The sequence below is a fragment of the Camelus dromedarius genome, unplaced genomic scaffold (assembly GCF_036321535.1).
Source record: "Camelus dromedarius isolate mCamDro1 unplaced genomic scaffold, mCamDro1.pat HAP1_SCAFFOLD_164, whole genome shotgun sequence".
In the NCBI taxonomy this organism is placed as follows: domain Eukaryota; kingdom Metazoa; phylum Chordata; class Mammalia; order Artiodactyla; family Camelidae; genus Camelus; species Camelus dromedarius.
This window is the reverse complement of record NW_026989842.1, coordinates 1999570-2020246: the sequence shown is the minus strand read 5'-3', so window position 1 is coordinate 2020246 and position 20677 is coordinate 1999570. Positions and strand designations below refer to the sequence as shown.

Genomic DNA, 20677 nt, shown 5'->3' with positions numbered 1-20677 from the left:
AGGCAGTGAAGGGCCCAGACCCGTGAGCGGAGTTGACAATCGTGAATATTTACGTGTATCCGCTGCTTCATCTTGGATATTAATTTCAAGCTGAGTCAGTTTGTGGCGGCAGCCTCATCCTACATCAGGAATCTATACTATCTGCTCTTTGAGGTGAAGACCTGACAGACTTGATTATTTAACAGTCTCCCTTGAATTGATATCTCAGATTCCTTTGTGAATAGTAAAACAGCAGAAATATAGACGTCCTTTTATGCCGATGTGACCTGGAGCAGGTTTAGTCTCTGTGCCTCAGTGGCCTTATCTGCGGGTGGGGAAGATGATAACAGTGCTTCCCTCAGAGGGGCTGGTGAGGGGAGAGGGAGGAGCACAAAGGGAGGACTTACACGAGATACTCATGAATGACAAAATTTAGTGCTCTCAGCCTGGTGAGGCCTCAGGGCCGAGATGGCCGAACAGAGCAGTCCTAGCCGGAGCTCGATCCGTGTTGGCAGCTGTTATGATCAGTATCACCACTGTGGGTTATCAGGCAGTTTTAAGACTTGGTAATAGGAATTCATGAGTAATGTTAAAAGATTAGACAACTCAGATCCGGTTTACATAGTTCTCAAGATTTCCTATGAGAAATGGATATTTTTCCCCCATCTTTAATCTGAGTTGAGTCTCTAAACAACTTCTGTATTCCTCCAAATTTTATTTAATTCTCCATTTCTTGAAAAAAAAAGTCTTTAAATGGAGTTACTGGTGTCTGAACTGAGGGTCTCATGCATGCTGAGCACATACTCTCTCAAGTGAGGTATAATCTCCCCCGTGATTTTTTTAAACTTTTCTTTCTTAGTATTCAGAGATTAGAGGCCTCTAATTCTTTTTCTGGAGACATGTCCATGAACCTGTAAATCTATAATTAGTGGACAAAATTTGGTTTATTAAAAAATTCTATAAAACATTCTGCAATCCTTTCAAAAGTAAATGCTCATTGACATAAAATGTTTCTCCTTTATGGTGATTTCTAATTTTTTGTCTGCCTTAACTTATTAAAAGTAATCCTCATCATCATAATGACCAAGCTTGCTCTGAGTGGACACCTCCCTAAGGCTAAAATGCTTTCCTCATATTTTACCTCATAGCAGGTGTTTAAGGGTAGGCATCAGTGTCTCCTTTTTTGCAGCTGAGGGATTGAGAAATGGGGCAGCTTGTCCAAAATCTCACACAGCTGGCGCTGGCAGACTCAGGGCTGGAACCCAGGCTGCACAGGATGCTTTCTCAATGTCTCCTCTGATCAGCCCCGTGTTGAGTGGTTTCCCGAACTCCTGTGAGTCCATAAGTGAACGATTTTAGCGGTCTCAGTTTGATGAAGCCTTCAAAGGAGAGACACCAGTGAGAATGTGAGACAGAGTGGCATAAATTGAAATTGTACATTTTCACAAATGTTGCATTCTCAGGCAATGGCTTAAAAAGTTTATATTTTTTTATTTTAGTGCTCTGTAAACACTAAAAACAAAATATTAAAAATGATTATAGTGCAAAATAGGAGTGGGCTTTGAAAGTCCAACCATTGCTAATGATGTTGCTTGTTTTTCTCTAGTGGTGCTTATTGACAGAAAAATTTACAAAGACTGAATTGGTTCTATGTAGTCTTAGTATGGAGGAAAGTTTTGTCAGTGAATATTGTAAGTAAAATCTTTACTCTTTTCTTTCCTGTTGATCAATATGTAAGTTGTTTTCATGGCTTAAGTACATTTCCTCATTTGTGAAATTTGAGTGATGCCGTTTACCTTGTTTGACTGTGAGATGTAGACGCCTTGTATACGAAGCACCCAAGAGCTGCTTAGTAAAAATATGCTGTCACAAGGACAGATAGTTTAGAAGGATCAACTCTGAATACTAAAGAGGGTGGCTTGTTTCTGATGCATATTCAATATGCATATATATGAATATATGAATATGGCTTAAAGTAACAAGGATTCAGGGTTTTGTGTGTGTGTGCAGTATGAAGGTTTAATGAAATCTGTATCATTCTAGTGAGACAGGGACTAGTTAAACCACCTTAAGCAGATGGCCTTGAAGATTATTTACACAGAATGTGTGTTGTTACAACTCAGAATTCATGTTGCCGTGTAACCATCCACTCAGACATTTAAATTCGTAGAAATCTGACCAGAACTATTAAGTTTAGAAAAATCCACATTGATTATTTTAAGGGAATAAGCTTCTTTCTTTTGTGATTAAAGAAATTTTGATTTATTTTTCTGCATGCTTAATAGGTTTTAAAATATCAAAACATTGATTTGACATGTCACTTTTTTTAATAGAATAAAGCTCATGCTGTTTTAATGTGCAAATAAAAGTTTTTGTATTTCAATACACTTGTATGATTTCCCTGGCTCTTTGAGAAGTATTTTGCAAGATACTTAGATTACCTACTGTTGGAAAAATACAGACGTGACTTTTATGAATAGAGGTCTAGTACAGATCTGTTGGTTTTTGCTACAGTGCATGACATGAGGCCTAGGAGAGAGAGCTTTGCTGCTGATTGCCGGAAGGACAGATCCCAGATCTCAGTCTCCCCTCCTGTAAAATGAAGTGGCTGGACTGGATTCTTTCCTCTTCTAAGATGTGTTTCCATGAGCCTGTGTCTTTTGTTTATATTCAAGAGTATTAGCAATGTCAGATTAAATACTGAATACCCCTCCATTCCCCGAAGCAAACTGCAGTATGTGCTACATAAGCTTTTAGTTATCTGATTCTTGTTTCTGATTCAACAAGCAATTTTTGTGTTGCATCTTTCCCGGCAACCTGGAAGGTCTTTTTAGCCATAGGAGGCGCTGTTGCACCTTCATACATTCTTAATTTTCCTGTTTGTAAAAGAAGGCTTAACAAATATTTTTTTGCTTTGATTCCTTTGCTTAGTGCTTCAGAATAGCACAATGTCCATTATGTCTGTCTACCTGGAAAAATTATTCTGCTTATATCTTTGTTTTATTCTGTCATCTCGCTGTGAACATTTCAGACTTGCTGTGCAACAATGGCAAAATCGGTCTTTTATTCCAGTGTTAGCAACCAGTGAGCCGGGATTTTATAAAGCAGCTAGAAGCGGCCTCTTGAGCACCTTAAAGCTGAAAAGTGTACTGAGTTCCCTGAGTATTGACCCAGCCGCTGTGTGTCATTTGGTGGGAGGTGATTTTGTACATAGAAGAAGGGGTGTAGTGATTTGACTTGGGTTTGCGTGCACACGCTGTCACTGAGCCACGTGAGCCTGAGTCAGTTTGTTCTGAGTTTCTCCCTCGTCTGTGAGATGGGGATGCTCGTATATGCTTTGCAGAATTGTGAGAATTAGAAATTATGTAAATTGTTTAGCACAGTGGGAATGTCAAAGGGCTCATAAAGTTTAGCTCCTGTTTTGTATGAAGCCATCATTTTACAGTCTTTGGCAATTACTAAGAAACAGGAAAATAAGAAAAGCTGGTTTTATGATGAAAGATATTTGAGGAGGTTCCATAGTTCCTATACCCATAATTTAGCATCAGCAAAGTCAGGACCGTTACACAGTCGCCCTGAACCAACGTTAAGCCACAGAATTTTTTGGTACTTCATATATATTGGGGCTTAAGTGGACCCAATACTTATACACATGTTTTCTCCAGCAGCCAACTGAGAGATGACACAGAAGAACAGACAGGCGATAAATGTCTCCTTTATTACTGATGAAGCCACGTTCTCCATGAAATTCAGGGCTGTGGGAAAATGCATGTCATGATACTGTGTCCCAGAATTAGAGACTCACGCAGTCCCAGGTAACTCTGGGCCACAGCGAGCCTTCCCTTAAGATGATCTGCCCCATCCTGCACAGGGCTGCCCTGCCATGGAGCTGAGCATCCCGGGTGCTTCCCAAGGGTGGCCAACACTGGAGGGAAAGGAAAGGTTTCATATGCCCTGCTTGTCTCTCCGGACTCACAACTCAATCTGTTATTGTGAAGAGTGCTAGCCGTTGGCCAGGGGTCAGGGGTGTGAAGGGGGAAGCACTCTCCATGGACCAGAGGAGTGTGGAGGAGGCATCCCTTCTCTCAGTTTAAACAGGTGGTGAGATGCAAGAGAAGGGTGCTCTCCAAGAGTTTATAAGAGGGGAAATAAGGATTTCCTTTGGGACTCAGACTAGCCATGAAACACAGAAGATGATTAGTAGGGAGACTTGTAAATCACTTTCTTATTAAATTCACATTTGTTGAGCACCAAAAATGTGCTACATTCTTTTCTGAGCGTTTTACAGAAATGAATCCTTCAATCTTCACAACAAGTGAGTAAGGGAGATTTGATTGTTATCCCAGGTTTACAATGTGGAAATTGAGGCACGGAGAGAGTAAGTAAGTTGGCCAAGGTCACAGAGCTAGTAAGTGGCAGAGCTGGTGTTTAAACCCTGGCTGTCTGGTTTCCAGGCTCCCAGGGATGGGCTTTGGGTGTTTAGAGGTATCTGCATCCCTGGATCTCTGTACCTCTGTGCATCACTTAGCCCAGAAAGGACAGGGAAAGGAGAGTTACACAGGTGCTCACAGTCGTGTCTCAGCCACTGTCCACGGACAGTGCACCGTGATTGGCGTTAAATGTCTTCTGGGCAGCAGATCTGTTCGTATAACAGAAATTTAGTCCATTGAGTTAATCTAGAAACCCTTCCTGCTCTGCTTCTGTCCATGGTTTCCATGTGACTGCCTGCCCGTGATTGGGCCGTTGAGGAGAATCTGTACTCATAGTTGAACTCTGATATTTCAGTCTGGTTCGTAGTTTCACATCTCCTGTTACATTAATAAATTCAATTTCTGGTTTCTTTGCATCAGTCTCTCATGAGTTTGGTTAATGTGACATCAGTCCATGGGAGCCTAGTGTTGCTGACGGTATATTTTCTGAGCACGTTGTGGCACTTCTACCCGTGTGGACCTGGGTGGAAGATTTCCGCCTTCCGCACTTATTTTCCCGAACAGCAGGGTCCTCTCCCACCCCCGGATGTGAGGCTGGGAGCTCTCAGAGTAGGCCAGTCAGAGGCCAAGTCCACAAATCAGAAAATAATGAAGTCCTTGGAAGTGGGTTTAATAGAAAAAAAGGGCTTCCAGGTATTCCGATGGGCTGTTCGAGTCCATTTGGTGAAAAGCTATCCACTGTTACTGGTTGAGCTGCTTCTTTGCTGTTGAAAAGTCTGGATTACATGGAGGGATTTTAAAAAGCAGAAAGGTGTGATTTCATGTGGTACATCCACACCGGTGAGTAGTGATGGATGACCGCCTGTGTGAGGCATAGACAGAGTCTTACAAACTTCATAAAACAGCTTTAAAAGCTCTGCCATCTGAGTGCACTTCATATGGGGTCCAATTCATGACTGGGCATGCTGAGAGGGCAAATAATTGATAATGGCAGAAAGGACACAGAGGCATCAAAAAGGTCTCAGTCATTTTCCCTGTTTAAAGGATGTGGCACAATGTAATATATTTGAGCTGGTTCTTCACTGAACAGTTTTGAGTGTTTTCTGGGACTCCCCAGTGCACCAAGGTTCCGTGCAGCTGGGTGTCCCCTCAGTGCAGCTCTGTCAGCGCTCATCCTGGGCTGACGTGGTGTCACGGGGAGCAGGACAGTCAGCGTCCCCGGCTCCTCCGAGCTCCGTTTCTTCATCCGCAATGCTGGGTTTCTCTTCGGTGTCTACTTAGTAGGGTTGCTGAGAATCACACGTGATGGTTGTCAGGGGCGATTTGTGGTTGTCTCTGTGATTGTCATATAGTGAATATTTGATAGAAACTCTTGTTTTTTATTAAAATTATGGCTCCTAGATTGCAGTGGTTTTTAGTCTGCATTTACTCTTTTTATAAATTTATTCTTATTTTTAAATAAGCACTTATTTTTATTTATTTTTATGAAGGAACTGGGGACTGAAGCCAGCACATTGTGCATGCTAAGCAGGTGTTCTACAACTGAGTAATACAGACCCTCCTTGTCTGAACTTAAAAATAAATATTTCAATACACAAAATAGCTCTTAAACCCCATCATGGGCCTATTTTCTGTATAGACAATTGAATACATATGCTAATTCAATAAGAATAAATGTTGTTGGGACATAATTTCTGAATCTGTTTATGTGTTTAAAAACGATCATAGGTAGTGATAAACACGAGTCTTGGATCCACTACTTAGGGTCTGTTTTGCCATCATGGGAAATTATATTTTACAGAGAAGGCTAATTGGGTCTCGTTGATATTTGGATGATTTAGCAGATGATGAAGGCTTTCAAAAGCTGACAGTTTTGTATTTTAAACTAACTACAAAGTTATCTTCTATAAATTGGAAGTCCTCAGCTTGTGAATTGCCCAGTAATTCAGTGTGTACATGTCTGTGTCTCTGTGAACGTGTGTGTGTGTGTGTGTGTGTGTGTGTGTGATTTCAGGAAGGTAGAAATAAGTTCCATATAGCCTTCTGATACCTTTCTCTTCCAGTTCAAGGTGTAGGCATATATTTATACAAATAAATTGATACTCTTTTGTCATTTGGCATATTGGTGGGTATAAAAGTTTCTCATACTTGTTTCAGAAGGGTTGGGGAGAATGAGCTTAGAAAATAGGAGGAGATAGAGGCAGGAAGGTTCTTTACACTTTGTGCAGGATGAGAAACAGTAGCTTTTCTTTTTTCTACTAAAGCAAACTGGCACTGAATTGTAACATACTATTACTCAGAATTGCTTTTCTGATCAGATACGAGTGCCTCAGATTTTTCAAGGCAACATGAATGATGAAATGTGTTTTAGCAATTATCTTTAAATGTAGTTTTATTTTTTAAGTAAAAGGCTATAGCCTGTTCTTTCTTCCAGCGTTACAAGAAGTTCCCATTGATCCAGGTACATGATAATTGTGCTTAGTTTCTTCGGGTTATTGTTTTGTTTTTTTTTTTAAGTGCTTGTTTCATTGTGGTGTGAATGAATGTTTAAAATTTCTGGATTTTGATGTTTAGAACATGCTGATTTATCAGAACTGTTAAAAACCTGATTGTTGTTTGGTCCTCGTTTGGTGGGGCAACCTATTGAATTCTGTTGTCTGTTAAAGAGGGAAATTCTTCCTCTAGCCTGTAGATCATTAAGTGAATGGTTTGCAGTGTGCCTTTAAAATTCTTTGAATGCATTGAGCATGTTTGTCCAGTGAATTTTGAATTGACTCATAGTAATGAATTTGTTTGATTCTGTGGCTTTTGCTCCTCTCCACATGAATTTGAATTCTCTGTTGCATTTTGTATACGTGTTCTTAACAGGGGAAGAAATTTTGCATTTTTTACATAGGTGGGTTTTCCTATCCCCTCTGAATGCCTTCTGTAATTGATACAGCGAAAATCTGTTATTTCAGTGCTTAATTATTTCATAAACTATTTTTTGGCTTAATCAGAAACAATGACAAAGAATGATAATAAAAAACATGAAAACCTTCCTTCCTTTGAAGAATAGAAATGAGGTGGTCAGGCTCACGCGTGCTTTGTACCTGACACCCGTACTTTCATGTCATTGTGTATCATGATTCGGAGATGGAGTTGCTTCAGGTTTGTAGATTTTTGTTTTAACATTTGTGTTGAATTCATTCTCTAGGCTGATGTTTCCTGTTGCGTTTGTGGAAAGTGTAGGTGAAGGGAAACAGATGCTACGTTTTGTATTCAGGAGGCCTGAGTTGCTGAAGAGTATAGAGTAGAGGGTGGGCTGAGGAACAGAGTGACACTCCCTCACCTCCAGGCTGAAATTGATGAACGATGAAATCAATTAGGTGTATCGGTATTTATTTGACCAATAGAAGTCAGAGGGCCCAGACTGTCTAGTTATGCGCAATGGAAAGTACTGAATTCACCTGCAGAATTAGGTGATTTACCAAGTAGAAACAGCTTAGAGCAATCAGAAAAATCAGTTCTATGATGAGATATAAAAAGAATATAATATCTATTATTTCTGAAACTTTTCTATGTTAAGTTGTGTAGAGCTAAAATTAAGTTCCAAGCACCAGGAGTTAAGAGTCTGGGTGGTTCTGTGGGATCGTTATTCAGGGATGTGTCTAGACCCTGCTGGAATGGCCGAAGCTGGCAGGAAAAGACGCAGAGGCAGGATTTGTCATCCTAGGGTGTCCTCCATAATGGTTCCATGTGATAGCCCATGATTGGGTTAACAAATTTAACAGACACCAGACGCATGTCAACCTTAAGAAGAAAAAGTGTGCTTAGTAACTGCTTTCAAGCAAGCACCTGTGCATCCTCACTCCTGTCTCCTTGCCATAAAAAGCAGAGACAATGCCTTGCTTGCATATTTTAGGTTTTAGATAGCACTCTGTTCATTGCACAGCAATGACCCAGGCCCTCAGCTATAAATGCTGGGCGTGCGTGCTGTTAGATAGTCTATTATCCCCAAAACACGGACCTGGCTGGACTGGTGGTCTGCTTTGTAATGAATATCTAAAGAATTTATCTTGTTCCCCTCTCCCCATGACTCCCCTAAAGGTAAACTAAGCCTTTTTACTCATTGTGGATTCTACAATCTCTGTCTCATCCTGTCTTTCCCCAAGTTCCTGTTTACTATCACACAACTGTTAAAGACTATTTTCTTTGATTATACACAATAAATATGGGAGGATTTGAGAGGCTCTTGGAGTTGGCTCCCTACTCCCTCTCGCTTTCTTTCCTTTTTCCACAGTCTTGAGTCATTCATTCCATGTCGGTAAGACTTCTGCCAGCCAGAACCCACAGTTCCAGGTGAGAAGGATGCAGACTTTATCTCTCCTACCCGAGGGAGAGAGAGAAGAGAATTGAGATCTGCTCCCCCGTGGTCCCTTCCTGCCCCAGGGCCACTCCAGTTCACCTGCAGCCTTCTGGCCTCTGCTCTCAGGGCCTCTGTCCCAAGACTGACATCAGCCTTTTTTTCCCTTGTCAATATTTCCTGTGCCTTTCAGGAGTTGGTCTCTTCTCTGCAATTCCACCCTGGCAGATGTGATGGTGGTCAGCGTGCTGGTGGGCAGTCATTTGGGGACTCCCAGGAACCATTCTGATTCTCCTGAGTCTCTCATTCGGGGTTACAAAACTGTCGAGAACCGGAGGAAGCCCATTCACGTGAGGTCAACACAGTATTACATCACTTTCTTTTTATTTTTGAATTTTCAGTGGAGAAATTATTTGTAACAAACTGTTCCAGATTTTCGGCCGCCTGCTTTCCTCACCACTAATTCCTTGTTGGCTCTGGTGCTTGTTTAAAGAACAAGGTTTCTTCTCTGGTCATTTCTAGCAGCTGGGCTTGCCGAATCCTTGATCTGCATTTGAAGCAGAATGCTTCTTCGTGATGTCAAACTGATTTTCCTTGTCATGTCTTAATATTTTGTGTACACTCAGTAACTGTTTCAAGTGAAATGCTCTTGTCCAATTTCGGTTAACTCACATTTGCTGAACTCCTGCTTTCATGCTGAGGGCAGTTTCTTCTTCCTGTAATAAAATTTAGCAATTTGCATTTACTATGGGAAGGTACTGGCCCGAGGTGCTCTCGTTCTTAACAGTTTTAATAACAATTCACCCATTAAAATGTACAGTGGTTTTTACTCTATGCCCAGAATTGTGCATCCCATTCAATCTTAGAACATTTTCATCCCCCCAACAGGAAGCTCCTTACGCATAAGCAGACATCCCCATCTTCCCCATCCTCCCACAGCCCCAGGGAGCCACTTTTCTCTCTCTGTGGGTTTGCCTCTGCTGGAAATTTCATGTAAATCGAGTTACTTCATGTAAGTGGAAGCATCTATTGTGACTGACTTCTTTCACACTGAGTAACGTTTTCAATATTTGTCCACGTTGTGGCCTGGGTCAGTACTCAATGCTTTGCTATTGCTGAATAATATTCCTCTGTATGGCTGGGCCCCTCTGTTTACCCATTCATCACGTGATAGGCATTTGTGTTGTTTCTGCTTTTTGGCTGTGATGAGTAATGGCTCCGTGAATATTCCTGTAGGAGTTTTTATGTGAACATTTGTTTTCAGTTCTCTTACGTGTGTGCCCAGGAAGCAAAATTGCCTGGTTATTCAGAAACCAAATGTTCAACTCTCTAAGGACCTGCCAGGCGTTTTTCCAAAGTGGCCAGGCTGTGTTACATCCTCACCAGCAACGGCTGCGTCCTCTGCATCTTCTGTGTCCTCATTAGTGCTTTTTACTCTTTTTTTGATTATAACCTATTGTAGTGAGTGTGAAGCGGTTTCTCCTAGTGGTTTTGACTTGATTTCCCTTACAGCTAATGATATTGAACATCGTTTCGTTGTGCTTATTGGTCATTTGTATATTTTCCTTGATAAATGTTTTTCAGATCCTCTATTCATTTTTTAATTGAGTTGCCTTTTTATTGTTGAGTTGTAGGAGGTTATTTTTGTTTTTGTTTTGTTTTTTTTTTTTTTTTGGTAGATACAAATTCCTTATCAGATAAATGATTTGAAAAAATTTCTGCTGTGTGTTGTTTTTTCACTTTCTGGATGGTGTCCTTTGAAGCAATGTTTTAAAATTTGATGAACTCCAATTTATCTCTGTTTTCTTTTTCCTTGTCCTTTTTCCTTATCCTCTGTTTTCTTTTTCCTTGTCCTTTCCTTCAGTTTACCTTGTCCTTTTGGGGTAATATTTAATATCTGAGGTATTTTATTTAAACTTTTATACATAAAATAACTTAATTATTAGGACAGTTCTAGGAGACGGGTGCTGTTGTTGTCCCCAGTCTATGGATAGGAGACTGGGTTGCAGAAAATTTCACTGACTTATCAGTGTCAAAGCTACCCAGTGCTTTGGGAGTTCAGACCCTCATGTTTGTCCCCAGCGTCTGTGCTCTTCACCACCATGCTCCACTCCTTCCTGGAATCGTTAATGAAAAAGTCTTTACTTTTTTGATTTCTTGTTAGTTTTTGTTTTTCTCATTGGGGCCTCATCTCCTCATTTTCCTTAAAGAGATCAGTGTAGGTTTATTTTAGGTCTCATGTAGGCAGAAGCATTGCTATCAGTTAACTTCTTTATTACTCACTCCCCAGTGATGGCTGTTGCTAATTGACCTAATGAAGTCTTGCTTTAGTCTTTCCTTCTCATGACACTAACAACAGAGTCATGACTTACAGAATGCTTAAAGAAGAAAGTACTTGATTGATTTTATTTTGCTACCCAATCAAACCAATCAAATAAGAACCCCAGAGTTGACACAGACGGTAAGCCCTCCAGAATAGGGTCACTGTCTTCCTTGTGTTTCATTTGTTTGGTCACAGTGTCTGGATAGTGCCTTGCTGTCCAGCAGTTTTGTTAGGATACAGTGTTCGTGAATCATTGTAAGGACAGAATTTTGACAACAGACTGTGCTGTTCATTTCACGAGGGAAAAGTTAATATAGAAATACTGCTCAGATCTATTTTAAAATTAAGCTTGGAATTTTGAGAAGAGTTCAAGAAACCATACAAAGATCTTTTTCACTAATTTTAGATCTATCTTAGACACATTATGGTTACATAGCAGAGTACCTTATCAAGTAGATTTGACAAGAGGTGTGTATTATTGATTATTTGTTTTAGTTGAAATATTCTACCTGGGATAAAATATTCAGTGCCCATAAATGAACAAATATGTTTGTATTTCTATGCAACATGGGAGCAGACTTCATATGTTTCTATATAATATATATGACTGTGTGTTTTAATCTGTCTTTCAGTGTTTTTATAGTTTTTCAGCAATGTTGTAACTTTAGAATTCTTCTAAGAAAATCACCCCAGATTCTAGTGCAGTTTGTACTGTGTATCCTGTCTTATGCATGGGATTCCACTGTCCCCACAGGGAGGAATTTCCTCTTATATTGAGTTAGTATCAGAGTTAAAGGAACTGTGATTTCTAGGCCTTTGCTCTCCATGTGTTTGCATTTGGCTGTCAATCGCGATTTTCCCTTTCTTGAGTTTTCATTGTTCAATTAGAATTTTTGAAAATAACTATTAATATGTTGCATCGATCTCCCTAGAAACTTGATGTGTTTGTGCTTTTCAGTTTTCAATTTATGAAAAATGTAAATACACACTTGTTTTTAAGTAGTCCTTTTTCACTAGATATTTGGTTACCTCTTTATAGTTAAAATATTTTTTCCCAATGTATGAATCAGTGTGCATGTTTTAAAAGATACCTTACTTTTTATTTTTCTTATTGTAACAGTTATATTCATTGTAGAGAATTTAGAAAATACGGATAAACACATTAATAACTTAAAATGGCCTCTAATCTCACCTAGACATACAGTTGTAAGGTTTGAAATTGAGAATTACAAGTCCTCTCACATTGTTCTTCTTTTTCAAGTACGTTTTGGTTACTGAGACCCTCGAATTCCCATATGAATTGTAGCAGCAGCTAGTCAGTTTCTGCAGAGGAGACCGCAGGGATTGTGATCGAGACCACGTTGAATATACGGATCGTTCTGGGGAGCACTGCCATTCCAAAAGCGCTGTCTTCTGATCCAGCAATGTGCGTGGTTTGTCCAGGTATTTAGGTATTGTTTAATTTTTTTTTAACAATGCTTTGAGTTTACAGAGTTATTTTACTTTGTTTTTTTTTTGCCTTTATACTGAGGACAATTGTGCCAGGTACCGGGATCAGAAGTGTATTTGAGCCCCGCCACTTGCTGCCACCATGGTCACTGCGCTCTTGCTTCACCCGCTCTACAATCTTGCACAGAATAGGACCTCAGTAACTCTCTCTCTCGAATGATTATATGCTTGTTGGATGATGCTTGAGAGTCCGTGTGATGATTTTTTTCCCCAGCCTTTCCCCACTTCTTTACTATGCCCTTTCTCTTCCTTTCCTCCAGCCTGGGTTTCAGTTTACCTGTGGCATTGATTTTTCTTGTCTGTAGACACTTCCTTTCACTGGTTCACGATAATTTTACATGTGGGCTGTGGAAACTTGCTAGATGTCAAGAAAGAGCCAATCCATTGCATGCTAGTATTTTTAGAGTGCATTATTGTTTTATCGATTGAAATTAAATCAGGGTGACCCCCTGAGCCCTCCTGTGAGCTGTTTTTGCCATCCTACAGGTGATAATGCTCTGGCTGCTGAATGTGCCCTTTCCCCAGACTTGGTTTTGGAGTTAAGTCACCATCAGTGGAGCCCTCTCTTTAAAAGATGAAGAAAACATTTGCTCCTTCTCCCTGGTTGGGGACTTGGATGAGATGAGGTAACAGATAAAGAATGGAGCCCCACCTCATTCTAACACCCGCTCGTTCCGTTCCTTTCTCCACGGAAAAAGAGTACAATTCAACACTATAAAGATTGATTGTGAGCAAATGAGATAGACAGGACAACCGATCATTTATTAAATATACTTTCATGCCAGAAACAAATGTATTATTCACACAAAAAGCACACAAAGCACGGTAGTACCGTGATTACCAACGTGGGTCCGAGTTCGAGTCCTGCTCTGGAGTGACCAGTCCTGTGAGATGGAGAACTGGTAGGTCGGCTTAGCCTCTCCCGGGCTTGTTTCCTGTCCTGCAGAGATGGGGCTCGCTAGGCGTCCCTCCCCCATAGAGATGCTGTAGGGTGCAAATGATGCGCATGGGCAGCCCGAGCATAGCTGCTCATTCCTCGTAAGTGAAGGAGAGCATAGCTTTTGTGGTGAAGGCTTTATAACAGCCCCGTGTGGACTTTCAGTGCTCCGAAGGAATGCCTTGTGATTTGGAGATGGGATTCTCATTTCTGTAAATACCCAAGGATTGTGTAATTGGGCCCTGCTGATTTGAATCTATTCTTTAGAAAGTACATATTGTAGATATATTTTTCAAGCATGCATGCTTTTTTCTTTTATCATTTATTGTTCTACCCTCTCTCTTGGTGGGACTTTTCATGGAATCCAGGAAACAGCCCTAAGCCACCTGCCTCTTCACACGTCTCCGTGGCGGTTTTCTTCCCTGACTAGAAGAGGGTTCTGCATAGGGAATTTTCTTTGTTCCCCTTTTCTTGGAGTCTCTCTGTCTGTCTGCCCACCTCTCACCTGTCCAACTGTCCATTTCTCTACCCACTCATTCTTCTGACTTGTTCCAAATAGCATTTCAGGCAGCTTACAGAAGAACAGATACCAAACAAACAGGTGAGATAATGGGACCAAGTTCAGACAGTGAGGCTAGGAGGCGAGCCTGTGTGAGGGTGGCAGGCATGAGAGACACGCGTCTGCCCTGTGACTTATAAGATCGACAGCAAGAGTGTGCCTGAGGCTCCCAGCAGACACAGGTTAACAGGGTTTGTGGGAGATGCTCACTGGCTGTGAAATAAATAAGTGGCTGAGGAGAAGCCCAGCCTTTCCAGCTACTAAGGCTTAGGAGAATATTTTGAGTGTCTTCAACATCAGAGTATTTCATCTTTTCTTTTGTCAGAGTTCTACATATAGATGGTTACATTCTGTACCTGGAAATTTCTACAAAATTTCTTCCCACTTGAGTCCCATGACTCGGGAATGGGGTGGTTCTGCTCATTGACTGGGGTTGGCCAGAAACCAAAAATGACAGCTTCAAAGGAGCCTGGGATTTGTCAGTTATGTTTTGTCAGTACTGTAGAGTTCAAAAAATGCTTTCACAGTATCTCTCCATCTGAGGCGGCAGCGTGCTCTCTTACCAGCATCAGGAGCTCAGGGCCATGGGATGGTGGGGGCTGACTGCTTTGCCGTCAAGACAGCTGAGCTAGTCACTGCAGGTTTGATTCTTTTACGTAAGGCCTTTCATGTTCTTTACTTGAATGTTTCAACAGGGAGTTAATTAACTGAGTTAATTAACATTTAATAAATATGATTCTTTGTTGAAAAGACAGTTATAGACAGAATATAAGCTCTGAAGCCTTTAAAAATGGTTTCATTACTGAAATTTCAGTAGGGGAGATACACAGTTTATCTTATTTATGCCTGTCTTTTAAAGTAACAAAGAAACAAGACAGAAAAGGCAGAGGATTGTTTCTGTTCTTCCTTTCTGCTTGCAGGTGCCCTCACCTCCAGTAGCATCCATCCAGACACCGGAACTGACACTGGCCGTGCTCCGAACTGCCTCAGCCCTGAAGACACAACTGACAAATAGAAGGGGACCACGCCCTGTTACAGCAGGTGCTCTCACTTTGTGGATCCTTATGTAACTGAGCGGTGTTAATCAGGATTGCCCGTTCTACATTGTGTGGCGCTGCTGCGGTGTCTCCTAGTTACTTGTTTCTGTAAGTATTCATGTATTATTCCCCACTGAGTGGTACTACACGTCTAAAAATGCTTTTTTCAGATGAAAAATAATGTGCATTTAATATAATATGTCTGAAAAAAGGGGCAAAAGATTCTATCCTGGTCCCTCTACTCAGAGATAATAATTAACAATTTAACATTTATTTTCTGTTCTTTTCGTTAGTGTGTATCATCTCTGTCATAAAAACCAGTGAGCACTCTGTCCCTGTTTACTGTTCGGAGACCTCCATTTTCCATTCGGCTTATTACATGTTTTTCTACAATATTCTATCTCCCCTGGCATGATTTTTAAAGACCAGTGTAGCATTCTGTCTTATGGAGGCATGGTCCATTTTACTTCGGACTTAAATAAACTTTTAAATTCCAAGTGTACTTAACTGAAATACTGAAAAGAGAACTGTGGTGGTACAGGAAGGCCCCTAACTCCCTTCTCATTATTTCCTGAGAGTAAAAGCTGTTGAAAATTTGGTATATATATTTCATGACCTTTATGCCTATGAGATACATATATATACACATATGAGAAATCAATATATAGGTGTGTGTATATATGCTTTATTTAAAAATGAGACCATACTATATGTTTTTCTGCAGCTCGCTTTATTCACTCAGGGGTATATCATGGACGTCCTCCCACTCCAGACTCACCCGGCCCTTTCAGATAGATTGGAGGGGTCTCCTGATGTGCGGGTGTCGTCTCTTGTCCACGGAAACATTTGGTGCGAGACTGCTGTGGACAAGGCCCTGGACCACGGCGAAACGCCGGCTCCCTCAGCGCCCGCAGCTCGCCTTGATTTACCGCATCATTGTCTTGATGGTGGACAGTTAAGTTTTCTCCATTTTCCACTGTCAGAAAGAATGTTTGAGTTGCATCCTTCTTGTACAGAACTTCCTGTGATCTTGTATGTGTATTCCTTTAGTTAAGGCTTCTGGAAATTTAGTCCCTGGATGTGACATTTACATTCATCACAGACTCCTTTCAAGTGACTAGAAATTCCTTCTCCATTGGGGAATGAAAAAATGCACAATTACTTATGTAACCAATTCTCTATCGCTGGATATGATTTCACTTCAGTTTTTCTTCCCACCTTTGTAAACAGTGCTGTGTAAATGCCCTGATGGGTACATCTTTTTGGACTGATTTTTTTTTCCTAAAGGAAACGATTCCTAGAAGTGGAGTTGAGTCAGTGTGTATGTACGTTTTTCAGAGCTTACAAATCCATTGATATGTCATCCTCTGAAAAAGTCGCTCATGATTTGTTCTCCCACAGATGGACACTAGCTAGATTATCTTAAAAATATTTGCCAATATGATAAGCAAAAGTGCTTTTTCATTGTTTTTTTTTTGCATTTGATGACCAGTGAAGTTTTGAGCATTTTTCACTCATTAGTCATTTGACTTTTTTAAAATGAATGATTCCTTTTGTCCTTTGCCCACATTTAAGTGAGGGAGCTTCTTGTTGCTTTGTGACAGCTTTTTGTATGTTATGAAAATTAACTTCGTGAATTCATCAACATGTATCACAGAGCTTTTTCTTGTCATTTCTTTCCTTTCATTTTGTTCAGGAAGTTTTCTGATTTTTGTTGTGGCTCAAACTATTCTTAGGATAGTAAATGTCTTCCTTATGGGTTTTATCTTTGACATTATTCTTAGAAATACTCTCTTATAATGGAATAAATCTCTTCTGTAGGTATTTTTTAATCTCTAAGATGGAGATTATAATAGTACATGTTATAGTGAGGAGAAGTTGAGTTAATAAGAGCAAAGAGTTGTATTTGCTGTTACTAGTACTTTTTAATATTTACATCGCTATCTGCAATTTATCTTGTGGTCATTATGACAGGAGTAGAATTTATTCTTTCCAGGTGATTCTCTGTCCCAGGACAATTATCGAATTCAAAATTTTCTCTTTGATTTGAAATCCCACCTGTACAAAATACTTACATACACTAGAGTCTTTTTTGAGCTCATGGTTCCCTTCTGTCAATCTCCTTTCCTTACTCCAGCACCATATCTTACATGTTGTAAAAATTTATTTAATAACTGGCAGTCTGATTTTTTTTGATTCTTTTCTTCCATCCCAAATTTTCTTGTCAAGTATTATGACTTTATTATTCCTGAAGAATTCCAAAATATTTTGTTCAAGTTAAAAAAAATCAGATTGGAATTTTCATGGGATTTTTTAGTAAGTTTTGAATTATTCTTAGGAGAACTTACATCTTTACAAAACTGCTTTTCTCCATGCAATATGTTTATGTCTCTACATTCATACCTCTTACTTTAACCCTCAGTACAGTCCTGAAGTTTCTCCATTTAGAATATGGGCATTATTTTTGAATTTATTCCAGATTATTGTTTATGTTTTTGTTAATTTTGTAAGTGAGAATTTTTTGCTATTATATTTTTAAATGTTTAAAACTGACATTTAGAAAGGAAGATTCGGTTTGTCAATACTCACTTTGTAACTTGTCATTTAAAATTGTAAGTATTAAGTACTTGTTCCAGAATCCTTTCTTTTCTGTTTTTTAAAATTTGTTTCCAAGATTCTCAAAATGTTCATAGCTAAGTAGTATAGGTGGGGACACAGATGGAGAGAGGAAGTGTGGCTCACGAACAAACTGTGAGCAATTTCATGGCTGCCTTTAGGCTGGAGAAGCCACAGAAGAGCCCAGGTTAGACCAAGGGTGGCTTTGTATGCACTTGAAAGCCAGCTTTCCTGCCTGTATGGTGAAGCCTGGTGGGCGTGGCAGGTAGATGATCAAGGTCTGATCAAGGTCATTGGCTGCACAGAGCACTGTGTCTGTGAGAACTGGAGACCATTACCATGGGAAATGCTTGGCGCCAGGAACACTGCAGGGGAGCTGGGGAGCCTGTGTGTTAAGGATTTTCCAGCCCTGGGAGTGGGAAGATGAGACTCTGCATTCAGATCTGAGTTTGAATTCATCCTCTCTTGTTTACTGGTCCTCTGACTTTTGTCAAGTTATCTACCCGCTTTGAACTCCTGTTTTCTTGTCTCTCAAAACAGGAGAATTACAGCCTGCTGCTAGAGTGTTTGATCAGGGTAAATGATTTGTGTCTATAAGATGCCACGTACAGTCACAATCTCAGTGAGAAATGGGCTGTCGCCTCTTCTTCTGCAACTCAGTGCTCGATAAGACATCGGGGGAAAGCCAGTCCCTAATTTGTATGTGATGCAATGAGGAACAAAATTAACGTCTTGCCTTTCCCTAGCAGGATTCTTATTTCTTTGCTTCATTTACCTCTTTCCTCCTTTACTCTCCCCTTTCACCTCCTCCACCAAAAGAGACTGAGTCTGTCTCAGAACACTACATTCAAATTACTTTAAATGTTGGCTCATCCCCATGAAATTACAGTGAAATTAAAAATAATCTGTACACGTCCCAGACATGATTATATTTGATTTACACACACACACACACACACACACACACACACACACAATCAGGCTACCTCCCATTTGCTGAGGGAGAAGGACCACTTTTTCTGAGTTTTCATTCACTGAGCGTGAGAGCAAAGTCTCTTAAGCAGAAATTCGCCTGGCTTCTTGCATGGTTTTTTAAATTGGATTTCTGCTTTGTGTCCACAGAAATAGACTCCTATTAGAAGAGGGGAAGTGGAGACATAGATATTCTGCTGAGATATTGGTGTCATCATATTTGAGTTGGAAAGGACTTACGACAGCATAGAGTCGTACCTTTTTATGGGTGAGAATCCATGATAGTGTAACTTGGACAAGAACCCGGGTCTTCTGTCTTCATGTCCACGCGGATGAAGAGGCAACTGGGTGGGGGATGGCAGGGATCCTTACTTGAGTTCCGGGGTCTTGCTAGTTTCCATTGTTCAGCTGCCTTTAGTTTATGTCCATGTGGCCTCTCATGGGAAGGTCACTCTATCCTGATAGATTGAGTTTCTAATCAGCAAAAAGGTCTGGACCCACTCATGTTTCCCAGAGATTTTCTGCTGACCTGCTGACAGTTTATATACATGAGATCTTAGAAACTGCTGGATATAAAATCCTTATTGTTATCATTTGCCCTCGAGTTCCACAGGAATGGGGTGCTGTCTCAGGCTGTCTAAGGCCAGCTCTGAACAAAGATAGGGTGATAGGCTGTGCAGCTGGACACTCCCCAGTCGAATGGGATTTCCACCTTAGTTTTTAGAATCAGGCAGATGAGTTCAAATCTTACCTTTACCAGTTATTAGCTTTGTGACCTTGAGGAAGAAACTTTACTTTTTTGGGGACAAATTTTCTTTATCCGTAAATAAGTTCAGTATTTATTTTAGGGTTTTTGTTTTAGAATTGAATGAGCTAATTCCCTCACTTATTCCTAAAATACTGATCACATGGTTCTATGCTGGTGACCTAGTGGTTGATTACTAAGGGACTCAGTAGTGAGAATGTGGGTGAGGCTCCCTGGATAATAGAGCTTATATTCCATGATATGCTTGTAAAAGACTGGATTGCAGTGGATTTTTAGTAAATGTCCATTCTTTTCGTAATCCCCATTGATTGTGTATATATCTTTACACTAATATATGAACAATTTTTTATTGCAATATAAGTCTTTTTGTAGTATTTAAAGTATGTAGCTATAACAAAAATACGTGAAATAAAATGATTTGACTTTTATTTTCTTTTCAATAAACAAAACAAAATAAAATAGAAAAGAAAAGAAAAAGTTTTGAAGGAGTAGAAATAATTTTATTTCCGTGTAATCGACTCCCTATGTTAGGTTTTTCGGTTGTGTTCTTAAACAGCATATAAATTGACAGGTTTTGACTTCAGTGTTGATAGCTGGGTGAGTATAGTTTCTTTTTGTGGTTGTCTTTGATGAATTATTTGCACTAGATCATAAATAATGTGCATGTTACATATTGGAAACGAGGAAACAGTGGAGACATACTACCTCCAATGCAGTCATTTTGTTACCGAGTCCAAACTCATTCTGCTCACCAAATGACAGGCCAATAAACTGGGAGATGAGGTGTTGGAGCAAGGAATAGTGACTTTATTTGCAAAGCTGGCAGACCCAGAAGATGGCAGACTGATGTCCTGAAGAACCATCTTCCCCAAGTCAGAATTGAGTCTCCTTTTATACTAAAAAGGGGTGGGGCTGCAGTTGGTTGTTGGAAACTTCTTGTTGTATGAATTGCTTGTCCTTTGAATCCGCTGTTCTTGCAGCTGTCCATGTGGATCAAATCATGTTGCCATTGTAATACCTCCAAAAGTAAAACAAAGTTATTCTCTATTTTGCAACTTGCCATCTCTACATAAGTGCAGATTAGTTAGCATCCTTCAAGATCACGGCCAGGAGAAGAGGCTGTCCTGGATATTTCAGTCTAAAGGCAACTTTCTTTTACAAATGGTGCAGAGATAGCAAGTCTGAGCCTAGAAAACAGGGCACA

At 40.1% G+C, this 20677-nt stretch overlaps 1 protein-coding gene across 1 annotated transcript in view; it reads left to right on the top strand.

Moving 5' to 3' along the window:
* LOC135320917 (uncharacterized) overlaps positions 1-20677 on the top strand; it is a 140317-nt gene that overhangs the window by 39774 nt on the left and 79866 nt on the right. The window contains exons 16-18 of the mRNA XM_064484126.1: positions 12339-12520; positions 15003-15227; positions 15844-18975. The gene's annotated coding sequence lies outside the window, so the exon portion shown is untranslated. The remainder of the gene's footprint in view (positions 1-12338; positions 12521-15002; positions 15228-15843; positions 18976-20677) is intronic.